This window comes from Alosa alosa, chromosome 24, assembly GCF_017589495.1.
Source record: "Alosa alosa isolate M-15738 ecotype Scorff River chromosome 24, AALO_Geno_1.1, whole genome shotgun sequence".
In the NCBI taxonomy this organism is placed as follows: Eukaryota; Metazoa; Chordata; class Actinopteri; order Clupeiformes; family Clupeidae; genus Alosa; species Alosa alosa.
Window position 1 is genome coordinate 13,124,109 of NC_063212.1, and position 22,102 is coordinate 13,146,210.

At 38.9% G+C, this 22,102-nt stretch overlaps 1 long non-coding RNA gene across 1 annotated transcript; it reads left to right on the forward strand.

The window, feature by feature from the left end:
* The first annotated feature begins 5,785 nt into the window (after positions 1-5,785).
* Positions 5,786-21,628, forward strand: LOC125289661. The gene is made up of 3 exons (XR_007192669.1): positions 5,786-6,261; positions 7,661-7,736; positions 21,260-21,628. It is a non-coding gene; the product is annotated as an uncharacterized LOC125289661 (long non-coding RNA).
* Positions 21,629-22,102: the final 474 nt, after the last annotated feature.

The window sequence follows — 22,102 nt, forward strand, 5'->3', positions numbered from 1 at the left end:
TAAACAGACACTTTCTAATGAGACACAGCACTCAAACATCTCCCACAGAAATGTATTGGGGTTAATGGGGTATGTCTAATAAGGGGAGAACCGCCACTCTCGGGAAACTTCCGGTTTCTGAACTGGTTGCAGTTCCTTTTCTGGTTCCACATGAGGGCGCTCACGAATAAGTGCAGAATGAATGGAGGTCTATGGAGCTGTGCCCCTCAAATCCACTTTTCTCGAGATATAATTTTTTGCCCAGAAATTTGAATGTTGCATATTGAGTCACTTATTTGTCCTAAAAAGCCTTTCAAATGCGTCAATGACGTCATTCATTAGCAGAAAGCTAGTGTGTTGTGGGCAACAATGACCCAACCTGTAAGAAATCGAAAGGACGTAAGTACTCGTTCATTCAACTTTTGACCTATAATCCATATTGATCTTGCAGAAACCACAATCCAATCTTCGATTTTTAAACGACAACCAGGTGAAAGAGACACATTTAGCCGTCTAGCTCCATAGACCCCCATTGTTTTTGCGCTTATTCGTGATCGCCCCTAGCGGAACTGCAGCAGATTGCAGGTACAATGAAGTTAATAGGGAGTGATCCGGCTCTCCGTAAATGGGCTCTGGGGTTACGGTGTGTTTCCACACAGCGAAACACCTCGCGATTTTCGGCCAGCGAAATTTCGCCTCGGGGGCGTGACGGCGAAACCGCTAACCTTTTGACTGCAGTGTCTAGCCAGTGGTGGCAAGCGAGCTAATTAGGCTAATCAGCTAATTCAAACGTTTAAGTACTTAATGAAGATATCCAGGGGTCTTTATGACTCGACTAAGACTATGTTGCCTATAAACAACAATTCATGTTCATAGAAACAACAAGGTCAATAAGACATAATATATTTCATACCTGTGTTGCAGCATGTAGCCTAGCTGTCTAGCTAGGTTTACAATGCAATCCAATGTCCTAAAATACTAGCATTTAAGCCTGTCAGCTAGCTAAAAAGATTGAGTGCTTAAACTAACATATATAGTGGTCTATTTAGTGGTGTATGTGCTCTGACTAAGTTCGTGTGGCATATAAAACCACAACCGTGTTGATACAAGTGCCAATGTTCGTGTAGAAACATTTTAATCACATACAAATGTTTGTGTTACAGGTCAGGTAGTCTCCGCCATCTTGGTCAGACTTTTTGTAACTCCCCTCCAAAAACACAAAGACGCGGACCTGATTGGTTCTCGAATGGTCCTCATTTAAATAAAGTTAAACTTTGGCCAACTTTGTTTAGCCTGCCTCGGCGATTAAGCTTTCATTTAAGCCCAACTAGAATTTAATTTCTCCATTCAACCTCAATGAGGGCTTACGCGAAATTTCGTTGTGTGGAAACACACCGTTACCGTCTTTTTAGCTAGCTGACAGGCGAAATGCTAGTATTTTAGGACATTGGATTGCATTGTAAACCTAGCTAGACAGCTAGGCTACATGCTGCAACACAGGTATGAAATATATTATGTCTTATTGACCTTGTTGTTTCTATGAACATGAATTGTTGTTTATAGGCAACATAGTCTTAGTCGAGTCATAAAGACCCCTGGATATCTTCATTAAGTACTTAAACGTTTGAATTAGCTGATTAGCCTAATTAACTCGCTTGCCACCACTGGCTAGACACTGCAGTCAAAAGGTTAGCGGTTTCGCCGTCACGCCCCCGAGGCGAAATTTCGATGGCCGAAAATCGCGAGGTGTTTCGCTGTGTGGAAACACACCGTTAGTTCGTAACACAAACATGGCAGTCGTCTACACATATTCCGCCCCTTCTGCCACCAAAAGTTGACGTGAATAGGGCTCCACAGTCCCGCCCACAGCCAAAATGCAGTTAGGTGCCGGAAGTAAGATTCCCATTCATTTGTCCCATTGACGTTATGGAAAAATCCGTATCTAAAGAGTTTTACAGCATGTCTTAGGCTAACCAGCTACGGCATAACTCATCAGCATACAACATATCATTTCGAAAGTGAAAAACTAAGAGAAAATCCAAAAAGTCAAAGGTACAAGACTGTGTACATATTTTCATTTCGGCGAAGGAACTACTCATCCCATAAACCACCACGCCTCACTGAATAATATAAGCAAGGACGAATCTGCGCGATTTTGCCATTTGAACAATTTCCAACCGGCGACAGCACACGAACCCTTTCCTCCAAACAGTGATTTTTATATAGTGAATGTACAGTTAATAGCAGTTATTTCAGGAGTAATCGTGTAAATAACAGTGTTTTGATATTGAATTTTATTTTTATCATCGTGTATTTTATATTGTGTGTGTGAAAGTGGTTAACGTTAACGTTAGCAACATGGTGCAGTGCTTCGTACTTGACTGTCATCCTATGCTGTCATCACTGCTCAGTCGGGCTGATGCATGGACCGGTGCATGGTCTGCTCTTGGACTGCCATATTCAGTTTATTAATTTGTTGTGAATTATTACACAAAATGTTCATTAAATGAACAAAGAAGTATTCCTAGGTTAATTAAATGAATCATACAGTATGAAGGCCACAGTAGCCTAGCTAATGTTAACTAGCAGCATTAACGTTACCAACTTTGTAGGTCTTGTCCCTCATGCTGACCCTTACAAAACCCACAAGCTGACTCTCGGACACACAACAGTCAATAATGTGACCCGATTTAAAGTGGCCTTAACCCCTTTGGACACTCACTAAAACATAATATATTTCATACCTGTGTTGCAGCATGTAGGCTAATGTTAGCTGCATTATGTAATGGCATACAATGTCGGAAATGCTAAAGGTTAGCCTGTCGGCTACCTGAAAAGTTTGAGTGTTTTAAACTAACATTTACAGTGGTCTATTTGATAGTGTATTGGCCCTGACTAAGTTCGTGTGATGTATAAACAACAATCCTTGTTGATACAAGTACCAATATTCTTCAAGAAAGTTTTTAATCACATTAAGATTTTCGCCATAGGTAGTAAAAGACTCCGCCATCTTTGTCAATAATTTTCGCTGAGAAAGTTTCAAACTATGACAATAACGGCCTTTCCACCAATCAGATGCATCACTGTGGGATTGTGGGATTGTTCAGGATTGTGGGTAATGAAGTACTTATCCAAGAGATCACAAATAAAAGGCATTTATCTCAAGGTTAGTTCCCCATGAACTCTTGGCGTCTATATGAGCATATACAATCGCTTCGTACAGCCGTAGCTGGTTTTAAGTCTACCACGTGCAGTCAAGTTTTTATGGCTTATACCGCAATTGTCAATGGAGAAATTGCATTGAATTTTTACTTCCGGCATCGGCTGTGAGCGGGACTGTGCAGCCCTATTTGGTAGGCTATGTTGTGAATACATCAGTGCCAATCATGCCTTGTGATCTCGCGGCTGCCGCGGCTGGAGCAAGGTTGGTGTGTCTATGGTCGTGACTCATGTAACCTTGCGCATAGGCTACGCATGCCCGATATGTGCCCAAAAAGCATTTGATGTTTTGCTAGAAACAGAAACAAAACCAGAAACTTTTTTTTACATTTTTTATGTTCCTTTTTTTTACATTTTTTATGTTCCGAAACAGATTCAGTTATCTAAAATACTGGTAACCCGGGCCGTTAATACCATTATTTTTTACATTTTTTTGACAAGATTTCTGTGCAATATGACTTGGTGAGGTTCACTTCCGATCAGGAGAAATGTAATAGAGAAGCTTGCCGCCAGCCTTAGGCTACAGGCAGAATCTTTTTCACTTTCCTCTGGGGCCTGACAAGGTTTTGGGCATTTGTTTAATATTAACAATGGCAGCTACTTGTATGTACACACCATTGTGGTTTTGTATTGTCTCATGACATAAGAGAGACAAAGACAGACATAACACCACACATTGACTCAAATAAATCCAAACCTAATAAGTTTAAAATACAAAAAAAACATTATAAAGTCTCTTAGTAGCTGAGGATTTCCTATACCGCTCAGGGGTGCGTTTCCCAAAAGCATATTGTTGGTTGCAATGCAATTTGCCATTGCCAACCAAGTTGCTAACAGGTTAACAGGTTAGCAACTATGCTTTTGGGAAATGCACCCCAGACTTGCACATAGAGATTGACATGGTGTTATTTCAGTTAGCCTATTAGCTGGTTTGATTTGCATTGAGCTCAATGAGCATCAAACCAGCTAATTGTTGATAATAAGAGAACAAGTGACGGTGTTATATATATTAATATAATACTATAATATAATACTATAATAGCCTCACCCACCATAATTCTCATACTGTTATTGTTCGAAAAAGTGAGTGTGAGTGCAGTGGGATGCAGTTCAGCACCCTGGGCAGGGACTTTGTCCAACTTTATTGTCCTTCTTACCATAAATTCTGATCTCTTTCAGTCAAGTTCAACAAACTCTTCCAGATGAGAGAGCTCCACGCTTACACTGAACAAACATGCCCCCTACGCAAGACTGAACAGCTGTTCATCTGCTATGGGACCCATGCAGGCAGTTGGCCGTGCACTGTTGAAACAAAGGCTTTCCCACTGGCTGTTCGAAGCCATCATGCATGGGTACTGTGAGCGACAGAGGCGGTCAACGAGACCAACAATCAAACAAGCTCTTTATCCCATGAATGAAACAAGTAGGGACACACATCGTTCAACAAGCACATTGATCAAAGGAAGTGCATGGGCTACAACTTCATTCACAAACAGAGCAAATAATTCAAATCGAGATGATTGACATGAATAATCCTGCCTATAGGCTAATGTAACCAGTTCACATGCTGCAATCATCATGGTTTGTAAATGGCATTTTCTCCCCACAGTTTCACAGTTTTTGGTGATGTTTATGCATGCAACACAGACATGACTGGGATTCGGTATTCGGTTCGGTATTCGGACGAATCTTAAAGAAGGTATTCGGTATTAGGCAGAACCTTAAAAATAGGGATTTGGTGCATCCCTAGGATCTATATTCTATAGCTTTATACTTATAGCAGCATAATACAGTTTTTCTTGATTGCTTTGATGCAGCAGTCAACTCAAACTCCACATTTTCAAAACACACAGGCCAAAACAGTGGCACTCATGGTCAAAAACGACACATTTTGTTTGCAAAAGGCTCTCACCACGCCAAAACATTTAATATATGCAACAAAAGCAAATAGGGTGAACAACACTTCTGCCGCACTCTGAGCAGGTCTTATTGCTTGTAAAACAGCCATAGGAAGTTTGGTGTTCAGGTAGGAACACTGCCCCCCACCTCCCCAAAATCAAAATGGAAAAGAGCTGCTATACTACAGGAATTCGAAGATCTACTGCTTTCCCTGTATATTGTATAAGAGTTATTTCAATTTAATTGTACTTATATTACTTATATAGAGCGCCAAAACATTACACATGTCTTATGGCGCTTTACAGAGTGTTATGTCAGAGTTATGTTCCTACTTTGTTGCAAAAGACGCATATATAGTTAGTTTATTATTGCACTTCTCAATTGTAGAGGGACCCCGACAGCAAATCTTCTTTAGTGCTGCTTTCACTAATCTCAGGGTTTATTTTTTTGCGCCATCATCACTTGGCATTTTAGCCTAATGGGTGTTAAGATGTTGATGTCTTGCATGATATAAAACTATACATTTTGAGCACCGTCCTGCATAGAATGCAAACCTGCAACTGTATGCGAAGTAGCATTGCTAATGCACTGTAAAAAAATGGCTGTGAAATCTAGTTATTTACTGTGGATTTCACAGTACCATTACTGTATATGATTTTTACAGTAGACTGTTGTAAAATTTACAGTAAACCCGTGTCCACATGACAAAATCACAGTAGTCTGACTGTTACCGTAGAAATCACAGTAGTCAAAGCATTACTGTAAAAAAAATTACAAGATAGCCACTGTAGTACTGTAAATACTAAAGTAAACTACTGTATTTTCCTACTTTATCTTATCTTACACTCTTAAAAACATATTGGTTAAAAATAACTTTAGCCCCAAACATAGCAACATGTAGGCTTACCCTTTCTGGAACATTTATGTAGGCCTACCTTTTATAAATAATTCACAAAAAGGCCTAAACAGTAATGTGTCACTCAAATGTTGTTGGGGGAGGGGATTTTGGAGCAACCGTTACTTTTTTCTTCAAGTCAACTTCAGTCCTCACTCACTCACCAAGTGATGCAGCAACTTTCAACAGGGGAGCTTCTGGAGTATGAGAGAAAACACGTTTGTAGGATGGAAAAATCTTTGTGGAAGAGGAGGCACAGCTATTCAGAGGTAAGGTTTAGTTTAAATGTAAGGAAATCCGGGTGGTAAATACTGTTAACTGAGCCAAATTATTAGCTAAAAGGTCAACGTTAGCTGTCACTAACGTTAGCAACCTAGCCTAAGCTACCCACAAATTCTGATACTTCTGTACTCTTTAACATGCCTTCAATAATGCATGACTGTCATGATAGAGATAGAAATTAAGGAGGAGGAATCAGTTGTGTGTACCTATCTGTTCCCGTGTTATTTTTAAGTTTGTAGAACCCAACTAGCTAACGCTAACGTTAGCCTATTATTTAGCTTCTAACTATAGCCAGAGACAGTTGATAAAGCTAAAGGATCTTTGCCATAGCCTAGCACTTTTAGCCATAACTAGTTAGCTCTGTGTCCTAATTGAAAGTCCCCTTAGTGCAGATTAAAGAATCCTGTAAGCATTAACGTTAATATCTAAAAAAAAAAAAAAAATAGTTGAGCTGCCTATGTTGACCAGTTTGTCACGCAGAGAAACTTAGCTTGTCAGAATTCTGTTTGTATAATACAGCTGTATTCATAAATCCAGTGGTGGACATTACTTGAGTACATTTACTCAATTACTGTACTTTCTGTCGCTTTTTCATGTATCTGTACTTGATTTGAGTATTTCAATTTTGTTAAACTTTTTACTTTTACTCCAGTACATTTCAAGGCCAAATATCTTACTTTTTACTCCACTACATTTTGTGACAGCTGAAGTACAGCTGAAGTTCCTTTTGGAAAAAAACACTGTCCAAATACATGTGTACTGTACTTACATGTATATTTTCTATTAAGCGAGCTAGGCTTTAAATAATGGTGTTGCCTAACCTATGTTATTGTCATATCCACTATTTACTGTACCTTGTTGACCCCAATAATAATTCACAATATTGATGTTAATATAACAAACCTCTTGACGCCATCGAGCAAATGATAGACAATGATGGACAATCTGACATTATCAAACACAAAAGGGAACATCTTGATTTGGTCTGAAAGTGTAAAGCATTCAACAAAGAAAAATGTGGTTACTTTGAAGAATCTAAGATAAGATAAGATATCACATTAGTTTGTTTTACAATAATTATTAGCTGATTTTGTCCTTGAATGGAGGAGAAAGGCTCAATGAATGCCTATGTCTGTGCGAATAATTTCAACAAAAAGTAAATGCAACTGTATTAGTCAAAATACATTTCAGGACTTTTTACTTTTGATACTTAAGTACATTTGAAGGCAAGTACTTTTGTACTTCCACTCAAGTGGAAATGTAAAAGGAGGACTTTTACTGGAGTAACATTTGACCATGTGTATCTCTACTTTAACTCAAGTACAGGATTTGTGTACTTCCTCCACCACTGCATAAATCTAACATTAATGTTTAACCTTCTCACAGGGGTCCCTCCAATGCAGAATATGGGGAGAATAAGTGCTAACAATGAAGTACCTGTCCAGAAGGATCTAACAGCTATGTAAGTTTACACACCTTTTTTGTAGTATAGTGGTGGTATTTCTTTTTTAATAATATTAAGCATAAGTACACATAAGTATTGCATTTATTAAATTAGGGTGCGTTCGTAAATTGGCACTCTGAGCGCTCTGAGCACACTCTGAAACTTTTTAACCGTTCGTGAAGGGACGGAGTGGCAGAGTGTGTCGTCACACAGTAGATTGCAGGCTAGTCCTAGAATGCTTTCACATTACAAGCTGTAAGGCCCGTCTTTTGCCCAAACCTTATGCATTTCTAAAGAATGCCTTTTTGCATTCAATTTACATGTGTGGATGCCTGTGTTTGATCTGTATTGTCTTAGCTGGCCATGGCCAAAGATCCCCAACACCTGCTCATGCATAAAGTGACCATTTGCTCCTTATTCTGGCCCCTCTACTGAGAGGTAACTCAGTCCTGGGCCTACTTGATGTCTTATTGTGAGATAGGCCAACCTTTATTTTAACTAATGACATAGAAGACATTCCCAATTGCATCCACATATCGTAATGCACTATGCAAAAAGTGATTTACACTCGTAGCCGAACACAGTGAGATGCAAGCCTTCCAATCCACTCAGAAATGTAATTAAGCTACTCTCACGTCCTTAAAGGGGCAGGCAGTCAATTAGACGTACACCACCAATGTAATGACATTAAACAGAAGTGTAGTCAAATAGTTTAAATCAATATGAAATTACTAGATACTTACATGGCAATTAGTAATTATGCAGGCCACAGACTATGAATTATTAAAAAGATATGAACTTAATATGAATTACAAAATATATGAATGTATAGAAACATATGACATGATGCCATCTCTTTAGGTGACTGTCTTTTTTGGACAGTTCTACCTAAAGGTTATACCGCTTTGTGAATTACCTCAGTCAAAGCATTTTCACAAATAAAGTAGGCCTACTTTGATTTTCTGTAATCCTTACTGTTTACCTTTGATTATCCTTTTTTAATAAGCATCAAGATTATCAGTGTGATTTTGGTCTTACTAACCTTAATTGCCCTAAATAAAAAAAAATCGCAACTATTTTTGCAATTTTCACTTCCTCCCGCAATTTCTCCACAAGAAACAGCTAAAAACACTGCAACTTCCATCCAGGCATTTTAGGTCGTAACAGTCATTTACGACTTTTTTTACTGACTCATTTTACTGTCATTTCAAAGTAATTCATTACATTATAATATTACTGTCTCTGAATTGTAAGGCATTACACTACTATTGTATTACTTTTAAGTTACTTTTACCAAAATATCTAGAAATATGGATTTGGAATTCTAAATGCAGTTTATTATGCTCAATGCAGCTCATTGCACTTCTAATGGAGGGTGATGTGGTACAACATAATGACTGAGCTAGGCTTAAGGCTAACAACAGTAGAATACAATAGGTGCAGTGATGGCTCATGATGCAATACAAGGAACAATCATAGCCAGAATTTTGTTAAAAGAAGACAAAAGGTCAAAGTCTGGTCAATTGTGATAGAAATGCTGTAACTTCAGGCTTAGGCCTACTCATTAAAATCAACAGAGAGCCTACTACCTGTATATTGTAACCCAAAACTTAAAGACATGTCAGGATAGGCTACACAGTGCAGCTACTGGCCATTTTGGTGCCCTAACTGGTGAAATACAGTATTAACCTAAGTATGTCATCATATGGCCAACTATAAAGATGTAATCTGCCTGTTCCCAGGGATGGGTAGTATTTCTGAAACATGTAATATGTGTTTCAAATGCAAAATAGTATTTTGTCATTTGTATTTTATTGGGTTGAAGGAAAGGGCTCTGTATTTTGTATCAAAATACTTTATTGGTGTGTATTTTTGTATTTTAAAAATACTGCAAAATACTATATGTGAAAAACACAAAAAAAGTAGATACTACACACAGGTGTAATGAATAATTGGTAATTAGGCAACAATGGTTTATGTTTATCACAATCAGCTAATGTGAGAACAGCTGTGTTCAACAACACGTACAGCTTTTCAGTATTGCTGAAGCATCAGCTCTGGTCTGAAGCACTGGTGTGAAGTAGTACGCAAGTAAAGATGAGCAAGTTTACCTGTGCAAGTTCACATAAGGACACAGACAAAGGCAACCATGTCCCATTGTCTCCATGCCAATCTTTAACAGAAAAATGTCAGATATCTCAACCACAATGACATCAATAGATGGTAAGGTGTTGAGTGTGTTTGAATTCCCTTCCTTGTAGCATCCTTTTCTGCATTCCACAGAGGGGAAAAGTTCACCTTGTTTAATTAAATAACAATTCTATTTCCTTATTAGCTGCATACTTGAGGTTGGAGATATTAAGGCACGTCAAGTCTCTCACATACTGGAACTTCAAGATACATAGCCATTATGATTTTCTTATTCAGTTCTGCACTGGACTTGAATTAATTAATTTCGCACAGATACACAATTATGATTTTGGCCTATTGATTATAATGTGTTTAATTGAAAGCTCTGTCAGTCATTTGGATAAGCATCAGCTAGATCAGGGGTCCCCAACCTTTTATGTACCATGGACCGGTTTGATTCCTATTTTTTTTTCACGGACCGGCGGGGGGGTTCCATGTTCCATATGTGTTGTGCATGCATTACTTGAAAAGAACTAGCTCCAGTTATGTATGAACAGTGAAGGTAACGATCTCTTGTGAAAAACGTGAACTTGAAGAAGTGAAAATTGAACAATATGAACTATGAATATTGAACAACTTGAAGCTACATCTATAAGTGTGAACATGCTTAACAAAATATGGGAACAAAACATGGGAACTAAACGTGCATTACGAATATAATCAGTCGGAGCCCTGCTTGTTTCCCTGCAACAAGAAACTTCCATCTGGGGGTGATGGAAGACAGTGACACCCTCAGTGTGTTTGAAATGTCCAGTCGACAGCAATTTGTCTAGTTGCAGTCATTGCGAAAACCGGCCTCGCAGATAGATACGTGGTGGGAAACGTTTTCAGGGCTTTTACGGCTATCTCGGGATATTCTGCTTTGGTTTTGATCCAAAAACCGCCAGAGAGGTTTCCTTATACACACTCTTAAGACCACCGTCATTTGCAATTTCGATCAACTGCTCTTCCTCCTGCGCTGACAAGTTAGGACTATTCGAATATTGACAAATGGGTTATGGACCCACTCATTGGTTTGCCGTGAATCTTTGAAGGATGGGAAGTGCGGCTCAAACTCATTTGAGGCGCAACAAGGTGATCGCGCACCAGCTGCGCGAGAGAAAGGGCCCTGCCTCAGTCTCTCCCAAAACCCCCACTACTTTTTGGAACATATCAAATACACCCCGGTCCACTCGTCGTCCCTACAAATCAAGCTTGGCTTTAAATGCAGCGACTTTATCTGCCAGTTTAAAGACAGTCGTCATTCTCCCCTGGAGTGACAGGTTGAGGTCATTAAGCAACCCGAATATGTCACACAGGTAAGCGAGTTTTGACACCCAGTCCTCATCACTAAAATGTGCAGCGTGTGTGACTTTTTTTCTGCTATTGCAACTCAAACACTCTGGCCAGTGACCTGCTAAAGATGCTTGTTTTTTGTTGCTCATTCTTCATACTCTAACTTTGTGTGACACTACCGTTCGCCAAGAACTGATCAAGTGAAGTGAGCTGACCTGAGGCTGCGCAGCGCTGAAGGCAATATGTAAAAGTGTTGAAGGCGGGACAGACAGACGTAAGAAAATAGACCTTGCAAAATGCAAACATGCGTGCAATCAAACAACTGCATATAGGCCTATGCCATGTAAAAACGTGACATTATTGCGAATTAAATTTAGTTTAGTTTGCATGCATTTGCATGCGGCCCGTTGGTTGGGGACCGCTGAGCTAGACGACTAAATGTAAATGTAAATTCTTGAATTATTCTTAATTCTGATCACACTACATGAACGTGCATACGGTATACGACGGGCCAAATTGTATTGTTTTTTTACTATATAGTTTTAATAGGCTAAATGTTTGGGATAAAAAAAGCTTTTTTTGCAGTGCTTCCATACTTCCTTGAAAAAAGTATTTTGAGTATTTTCTAAATACAAAAATACAGTATTTTATTTTGATACATAATATGGTTAGGCCTACTGTACTTTGTAGTTTATTTTGATACATTAAAAATGAGGGTATTAGGTATTTTATTTAGAAATACATTCTGATGTATTTTTGCCCATCCCTGCCTGTTCCCAGCATTCCCAGCACAACACTTTGCGATGATTAGCTTGTCACCTGTGACGATATATGCTAGGCCTAAGTGACTGACCTATCTGGGTGTGTTTGGAGATGCCTGACGAAATCAGACATTGTTGAATAGGCATAATTACAGTGCATGAAAATGCACTGTTCTGTTATCCGAAGTCTTCTTCTTATTATTATTATTACAGTGCATGAAAATGCACTGTACTTTTCTTCCAAGGCAACAACATCAACAACAACTTCTTATTATTATTCCGCTTACCACTTTTTTTTTTTTTTTTTTCTCTTGAACAGTTTAACTTAGAAACTTCGTTCAAACTTTGTAACGTAGGTCTTCAAACGGACCAAGCTGCTATGTCTTTTCAACTTTGAAACTTTTATACTTTTTAAACTATTAAAGAAAAACTTTTTAAAAATCCCCATAGACTGAACATTGCCGATTGTGACATCATAATACGGCCGTTAAGCAATTAGAATCCTATGGCAGGTGTTCAGGCCACCTGCAGCCTCAGGCTTTAAGCATACAATCTGGGTCAATTAAGACTACACATCCTATTCAACTGTTTCCTCTGCCCAAAACTGTTTCAAAATAAAAGTCCTCACTACAATAATCCACTGTTAAACAATGTAACCCATTAAACTACTGAACTTTTTTACATTCAACTTTTAAACGGTCTACTTTTAAACTATCATTAAACTATCTATCTATTAAACTAGCTGTCTATCAACAACTTTTAAACTATCTACATTCAACTTTTAAACTTTTAAACTATATACATTCACTAGCTGTCTATCAACAACTTTTAACTTGTCATCAACTACGTCAACACTTTTCATCAACTATGACTCCTACCCACTGTAGCTAGTTAGCATGGTTAGCAAAGTTAGCATGTTAGCATTTCTAAAAAAAAAATTGTAAAAATGATTAGCTAGGTTAGCTAAGTCACATGGTTAGCATAATTAGCATGTTAGCATTGTTAACATGTTAGTTAGCATAACAACTAAAAATGATTAGCTAAGTTAGCTAAGTCACATTGTTAGCATGCTAGTTAGCATACTTAGCATAACTATTAAAAATGATTAGCTTGGTTAGCTAAGTCACATGGTTAACATAGTTAGCATGTTAGCATTGCTAACATAGTTAACATGTTTAGCAAAACTGCTAGAAAACGTTAGCTAAGTAGCATGGTTAGCAGAATTAAAAATCTTAGCATAACTGCTAGCAAACATTAGAGCCATTCCAACTTTCAGTTATCGTCAAATATCTACCTATACACAGCCATTAAACTATTTGAATATCAACATTCATTAAACTGCTAGAAAACGTTAGCTAAGTAGCATGGTTAGCAGGTTAGCATTGCTAGCACTGCTATAAAACATTAGCTAAGTAGCATGGTTAGCATAGTTAAAAAATCTTAGCATAACTACTAGCAAACATTAGAGCCATTCCAACTTTCAGTTATCATCAAATATCTACCTATACACAGCCTTTAAACTATTTGAATATCAGCATTCATTAAACTTCCAGTCTGTCAACAACTTTTAAACTATTTACCTTCAACTTTTAAACGGTCTACTTTTAAACTATAATTAAACTATCTATTAAACTAGCTGTCTATCAACAACTTTTAAACTATCTACTGTCTATCAACAACTTGTAAACTATCTACATTCAGCTTTTAAACAGTTGAACTAGTACTTTTAAACTATCAACTTTTATTAAGCTATGCAACCACCATGTCTATCCTAGCATCACCGTAGTAACCATCTCTGTATTATCTGTTTTAACTATACATGATATTTTACATCACAACTTTAGCATTTTCATGCACTGGTAATTCCTTGGAATTGCATTTCTAGTTATTATTATTCTTCCCACCAAATTTCTGCGTCTAATTCAGCTTTAACCGTTTAACGTAGAAACTTCATTCAAACTTTGTAATGTAGGTCTTGAAAAGGACACGTGGGGAATGTATTTTTCACTTTTGTAAACTTTATACTTTTTGAGATATTAATAAAAAAACAAGCTTATTTTTCCCCATAGACTTAACATGGGCTGATGACATCACAATGGGCTAATTAACTTGATTTGCACCTGTATCAACTTCCAGCTGCTCACTACTAGGACCCATCAAAGGGCCAGTTAAAGGGAAACTTGGCAGGATTTCCGCCTCTGCTGGAGAAATTGTGCATTATGCTATTTCAAATTGTGGAAAAAGGTAACGATAAAGCACATGGATTTGTTTACAAGCTAGCAAAACGGTTAGCATAAGTTTGGCAGACAATGTGGATGTTACAAGGTAAGAAACACGATTAAAAAAGAGTTTCTTGTTTCTCACTTCTCTTTCCGGGACGGTAGTCGCAATGTTGCAAGGTTGGTTTTCCGCCTGGGGACGCTAGGGGCAGCGGGAAAAGTCACCATTTTCACCGGAACAGGTCATTTAACCATCCAAATGATTTCTAAACGGGTTTATTAAGTTGAAATAGTTGCCAAGTTCCCCTTTAAACTGATGGCACCTGTATCAACTGCTTTCTGCTTAACTAGGCCAACTCTCTCTGTGTCTCCATTCTACAAGGATATAAGGCACATTCACTGGCACCTTAATGCAGGGGCTTACCTGGGCTGAAGCCCAGGGGCCTCGACCAATGAGGGGCTTCCTAATAATACACAATGACATCGATGCAGAGGCCCCCTTTGTCTTCTCTTCTGAAGTGTAACAAAATGTAACAAAACTTAATAAATCCCAAAGTAGAGGAGCTACAGGAGAGGCTGAAACTGACTGACAAATTTTCAAACTCTGGAGATAATGTGGGTTGGATTGAAGCAACGATAAACGAATGACGTGGATTCCTGTAACTGTCCATGAAAACAGAAGGCATAGCAGATAAATATCATAGCAAATAGCCTGGCAATGAAACGGCTTTAAAAACATGTAGGCCTATTTCACTTGTCTCACTGGAGTGAATGCAGAACATGGGCTGTTGCGCAAAGAAATTAATTAGTGATCTGCATCTCCGTTCACCAAAAGTTACGTTTATTAGCTATAACCCATATTCGCACAAATAATATCCTATGTTATGTTTTCTGATTGTTAACGTGAGATATGTCTCCATGTTGGGAAGTGTAGTGATAATGCATAAGGTAGCCAATGTTCACATCACATGAGCCAGCTGCTTGTTCTGTAGGCTAAAAGTATTTCTGTCCCTCCCAATCTGTGTTAGAATGGTGTGTTAAGAATTTTAAAAAACCTCCTGAGGAACCCCCCGACACGACAAACACATGCACTTTTGAAAAGCTTGAAACGTCCATATGTGTAACCCATCTTTTAACTTAGCCTATAGTGTTGTAAAAGTTCAACGCTGTTGTTTTCGTGCAGTAGGTTAACCTTTTTGATAAGCGATGTCATGGGTAGGCTGACGTGATTAAGGGCTTTCGGTTCCTGTTTATGTAAATGTTTTACATAGGCTCAATAATGATAGGCTACACTGCATGTTAGGCTATATCAACCAAAAGCGCGCGTTATGTAAATGGGCGGGTCAGATCGCTGGGCGGGTATCATAATTAGTATTTGCGGTTTCCAGGGGGGGGGGGGGGGGGCAGGGGCCTCAGGTGGTATTAAGGCGCCCCTGGGCACACTCCATCCAACTTTCTATCCATTCATCCTCTTCAAACCATTCACTCATCCACCCATTAAACTATCCACCAACATCCATTAAACAATCTGCCTATCAACATCCATTCAACTTTCTGTCTATCAACATCCATTACACTATCTAAATGTAACTTTTAAACTATATACTCTGTCTCAGGCTTTAAGCATACAATCTGGCTCTCTTAAGACTACAGATTCTGTTCCTATTTCCGCTGCCCACAACTGTTTCAAAATAAATGTCCTCGCTACAATAATTCACTATTAAATAATTTAACTATTTAAACTATTCAACTATTTAACTGTTTAGACATTTCAACTGTCAGTTGTTATCAACTATGACTCCTGCCAACTGTTTCCAAATAAAAGTTTGTTTTGCATTTTATGTTAATATACAGTATGTTTATATTTTCATGCACTGGTAATTTCCTCGAAATTACATTTTCTAGTTTACCCTGGTGCCACGCACTTTGCATGTAGCTGTTCGCTTATTTCCTCTGTGTACGAAGTTATTGTAACTGAAAGTAACGATAAAAGGCACAACTCCAGGAGGACTTCTTGTCGCCATGGTCAATGCATTTTTTTTTTATATATCTGTGAGTGTCGCGACATAAGCATCGCGTTACGTTGCACATTATGGCAAAGGGGCAATGCCGCTCGTTATATGTTTCCCAAAGTATATGTAGCAATAAAATAAAATGGAAATACATGAATACATTTAGATAAAAAAAAGCAACTAGATGTACCGCAGAGCGGTACAAAATATGACCGCCGCCCAGTCCAGCACATTTTTTCCACAAAAAGATATCACGCTGAAAGGCCTATATGATTCTAACTGTCTCACTAAATTGCATTATCCACACTCAATTCTCACTGGTATCTGCTAGACAACAAGTACCAAAACATGATTAGTTCATAGATTTCACATGTAAAATTCATTTTATACAACCCCACCTCCATCTTGCCTGTTCATAATTCTGAGAAATTCTTGATTGTTTGTGTCATGTTTATGTTATGTGTGTGAGTGTGTGTGTGTGTGTGTGTGTGTGTGTGTGTGTGTGTGTGCGTGCTTGTGTGTGTGCCTGCGTATGTGCCTGTGCATGCAAGCGTACATATGTCTACTGTGTGAGTATGTGTCATACGTATGATTACTGTGAATATGTATGTGTGTGTGTGTATCTGTTTGTGCACATGAAATGGGTTAACATGACCCCTGGAGGCAAACATACAGAAAAAAATGGTCATCCTAGGCCCTACAGTTCTCAAGATATTCACAGAGAACTGTGTCTGCCCTACCCTCCTTTCGGGGGGTCCAGTCCAGCGGGGGGGCTACAGATCAAAACGAAAAATGACGGTTCCATGCTATCCATGTGGGGGTACATGCCCACCAAGTTTTGTGTACCCCGGTCTTTCAGTGTCCCGGGAATCTTTGTTGGTGTACGTCACTAAATGTACACATAAATTATTTTATTGTAAGGCCCCCCATGAACGAAAGTACACAAAACTTGGCATGCATTCGAAGGGTGTCATAATGATCCTACACTTTTAATTTCGTGCAGTTTTGACCTTGTCAGCCAGATATATTGTGATGAAAACACCTAATTTTTGCTTTTAATTTTTTAACTAGGTGGTGGCTATATACATGAAATAAGTGGTAATGGGATGGGTTGACATGCCCCTTAAGACCAACATACATAAAAAGGTGGACCTCCTAGGCCCTACAGTTCTCGAGATATTCACAGAAAACTGTCTCCGGCCACCTACAGGCCAGTTGGTGTATAGTAACATAAATTAATTTATTGTGTGGCCCCCCCAATAACGGAATTCCACAAAACTTGGCGTGCATACAGAGGGTGTCATAATGATCCTACACTTCCAATTTCGTGCAGTTTTGACCTTGTCAGCCAGATATATTGTGATGAAAACACCTAATTTTTGCTTTTTTAATTTTTTAACTAGGTGGCGCTATACATGAAATAAGTGGTAATGGGATGGGTTGACATGCCCCTTAAGACCAACATACATAAAAAGGTGGACCTCCTAGGCCCTACGGTTCTCGAGATATTCACAGAAAACTGTCTCCGGCCACCTACAGGCCAGTTGGTGTATAGTAACATAAATTAATTTATTGTGTGGCCCCCCCAATAACGGAATTCCACAAAACTTGGCGTGCATACAGAGGGTGTCATAATGATCCTACACTTCCAATTTCGTGCAGTTTTGACTATGTTAGGTCACAGATACCTTCAATTACAACACCTCATTTTTACTTTTTTGTGTTTAACTAGGTGGCGCTATACATGAAATGAGTGGTTATGGAATGGGTTGACATGGCCCCTTGAGATCAAAAAAATTGCTGCGCGGCGGTCATAATAATTGCATGAAATACAGCTTGTTCAGGATTCTCAAAGCTCGAGTCCGAGTCAAGTCTGAAGACTTTTGAGTGGAGTCGCAAGTCATGTCTGAAGTCACTGTTTTTGAGACCTAAGTCCAAGTCCCCATCTTTTTTACATTTCTATCCCTTCATTCTCTTTAATTCAAGTTCACAGCACAAAGCTGACATGCACTAGAAGAGCATTTATGCTTTATCAAGAATCAAAAAGATTAGCGTGGCACCGCTCTAGATGTGTCATTAAAGGAGAATTCCGGTGTGATATTGACCTAAAGTGTATTGAAACATGATACCGAGTGTGAACGTATGTCTCATAGCCCATCTTGGCTTGTCCCCTGCACTCCAAAATCTGGCTAGTTAGCCGATGCTACCAACAGCTTTTTTCAATAGTGGTGCTTGACGCATCGGGCTAGCCATGCAAATAAATCACTGTTTTACACCCATTTATGAGGCTCAATGTATCTCCACACTTCATTGGTAGACTTCGAGGGCCCTGACATTTAAAAAGCGAGACATTGAGAACTTTGAAAAAGCACTGGTAGTTTACTTACAAGGCGATTTATACAGACAGTATCTTCCACGAAGTTTAGGGTTTGCAGCCATCTTGAATTTAGTCACGATAAATTCGAGCAGCAGTAAGAATGAACAGGTATGATAAGGGATCAGATTCCAAAAATAATTCAGTGGAAATGCATGGATTCCAGTTGCTGCTACTGGAAGAAACTGGAATCCATGCATTTCCACTGAATTAAGAATAATAAATAACTATTTCGCGAGGTATAGAGATCTTTCGGTTTCACACACAAAGTGCACTTAACTGTTTTTCATATCCTAGTTGTCTCTGACAAATTGAAAATAATGAGCGTATAGGCTTATGTCCATCAAATCAGTTGCAGCCAGCCACAGTCATCTTCAACCAGTAACAGGAGCTACGTTCTGCTATTTGCGCAGATTTTTTCTCCTCTGTTCTCACAGTGTTGTTTGCGAATATGTATCAATACATAATACCACTTAATTTCTTTTTGTAATGCCTTACATTGCCGCATTACAGCAAAAAGCAATATATTACAGCAGTAATTACATTACTTTTGTAACTCGTTACTCCCAACACTGACCACTAAGAGGAATAGTAATGGGGAAAGTAAACAGCCTTGTCTAACTCCTGTTGTGATGTGAAATGCCTGTCAGCTGGTCTTCATGTATGATTCTACATCGCTCATCGGGGCAGGGACTTACTATTGCAAGCAGAGTACTGTATGTATGATGTATTGTGTGTGTGGCGGGGGGGAGTGGAGCAGTGACTGTGTGTGTGTGTGTGTGTAGTGTGTAGGTGGGGACAGTGTGCTGTAAGTATGTAGAGGATGTGTGTTGGAGAAGATCCTGAAGACAATGTGCTGTGTATGTAGGGGGGGGGGCAGTGTGCAGCAAGTATGTAGAGGAGGCTTACTGTAGCAAGCAGTGTGCTGTATGTATGTGAAGTGATGACAGTGATGATGTAAGTGTGTGTGTTGGGGGTGGGGGCAGAAAGGCTAGGCAATCAAGGACATGGGTAGATGGAGGAGAAATCAAAAATAATAAATAAAAGTTCTATGGAGATGTGCAAAAGTTGGAGAAAGTCAGATATGTGTGTGTGTGTGTGTGTGTTTTGACGTGTGATGAAATAAGAAAATAAATAAAAAGGTCTGTAGCATAGGGAGAGGGATGTAAAAGTGCTAAAAGTCTTGTAGGTGTGTGTGTGTGTGTGTGTGTGGGTGGGGGGGGGTCATGAGTGCTGAGTAGTGAATGAGTGCAAAGTCAGTATAGTGTGAGTTCAGAGTTGGGAAATGTTTGAGAGTGCTGAGGAGTGAATGAGTCTCTCAGTTCTGGCTTTGTGACTACATAGGCGTCTTCTTGATTTCAGCGGTAGGAATAATCCATTGTTAGGATGAGAAGAGTCCTTCAGAATCTTTTGGGCTCTTAGGAGTACTCTTCTGGAATAGATATCTTGTAGAGCAGGGAGTTGAGTTCTTATAGTAACGTTCAGCTGAGCGCACTACTCTCTGCAGAGTACTACAATCTCTAACTGTGGAGTTCCCATACCAGGTGATGATGCTACCAGTTAGAACACTCTCAACCGCTGAAGTGTAGAAGGCCTTCATGATGGATGTAGAAACTTTGAATTTCCTTAGCTGACGAAGGAAGTAGAGTGGATTGTCTGGACTTTTTCAGAACATATTGAGTGTTAACAGTCCATGTTAAGTCTTCAGTAATGTGGACACCAAGGTATTTAAAACTTGTGATTCTCTCTACAGGTTGCCCGCTGATCATTAGTGGGGTGTAACTGTAGTTCTGCTGCTGCCTTCTGTAATCCACTACCATTTCCTTGGTTTTATTGATATTCAGTGTCAAGCTGTTAGATTGACACCACTGTGCCACCTCATGAACCTGATCCAAGTACAGCTGTTCATTGTTGTTACTAATCAGGCCCAAGATCACTGTGTCATCTGCAAACTTGATGATGGAGGTATGACTACTGTTGCCTTTGCAGTCATGTGTCTATATGTTGTACAGCAGTGGACTCAAAACACAGCCTTGGGGAGCACCAGTGCTGATGGTTAATGAGTCAGATGTCAGACCCCCCACTCTAACCACTTGTGAACGGTTGGTGAGGAAGTCAAATATCCAGTGACACAGGGTGGTGTTCAGTCCTAAGGCCTTCATCTTTGTGACCAAGGTGAGAGGTACTATCGTGTTGAATGCTGAACTAAAGTCAATGAACAGCATCCTCACATAATTCCCATTCCCCTCCTCCAGGTGAGTTAAGGTGGTGTGCATAAGGTTTGAGATGGCATCCTCTGTAGACCTGTTGGCTCTGTAAGCAAATTGGAGGGGGTCGAAGGAGGCAGGGAGGGATGAGCAGATAATGTTTTTCACAAGCTTCTCAAAACACTTCATCACTGTAGGCGTCAGGGCTACTGGTAGTCATTCAGACATGATGGACTTTTGTTTTTCGGTACTGGAACAATAACCGACTGCTTGAGGCAAGTAGGAACTGTCTCTTGAGCCAATGATGTGTTAAAGATATAAGAGAACACAGGAGCTATCTAATTAATCATAATTTGATAATAATAATAATAATAATATAATAATAGCATAAGTACCTTGACAGAACTCCGACATCACCATCTTAGACCCTCATCACATGTGGTGCAATACAAAGTAATTGTAATCCATGTAATTGTCAATGTTTTTTCTTATTTAATTTTCAGGACAACTGGGATTCTGGGTCTCCAAGGTCAGAGGACCATAGACCTTTATATCAAGTGTCAGGGGAATGATATTTGTAAGAAGTTTCTTTTCATTTATGTTTTAAGTGTTCATGCATATGTTCATTATTGTTCAATGTTTTATTTTATTTCAATATTGCCATTGTGTTAATCATTGCTCTTTAAAACGTGCAAATAAGGTTGGTTTTTTTTTTTTGACCGTATTTTATCAATTCACATTATTGTTCCATCATGTTAACTTTGGATAGTCTAATGGCGTGTCGTCCATTATCCCTAACTTATGTTGTACCTGTTTTGTCATGTTCCTGTTCACCAAATGTCTTAAATAAATAACTGTTAACAATTTCTTGTTGTCCCAGACCCAGCTCTTTAGAGAGCATCTCCTCTCATAGCACCACTTACAACAAGTCTTGCTGATCCTAGCACTTATCAGCCGTCTTGAACTGACACTCAACTGTTTAAAAACAGCACTCACTGACGCACTTATTCTTACTGTACTCTACCGTTTTTAAATTGTCCTAAAACCATGTTGTTAGTCGCTTTGGTTTAAAATGCGCCAGCCAAATGTAATGTAATGTAATTGTAATATTTTAGAATATGGGTGATTCTATTAATGATAATTAATAGTTAAAAAAAACACAGCTCAAAAAGTACAGTACCTTTAAGGTAAAATTAATTCACAGTAACTTACTGGCAACAATTGGCCACAAGTCCACAAGTGCCAAAAGCACTATAGTATAAGTTTCCTTATAGTTCAAGTATTGACTTTCAGGGAGTGGTGGTGACATGCTTTCTGTCAATTACTCCAAGGCAATTTGGATTTTT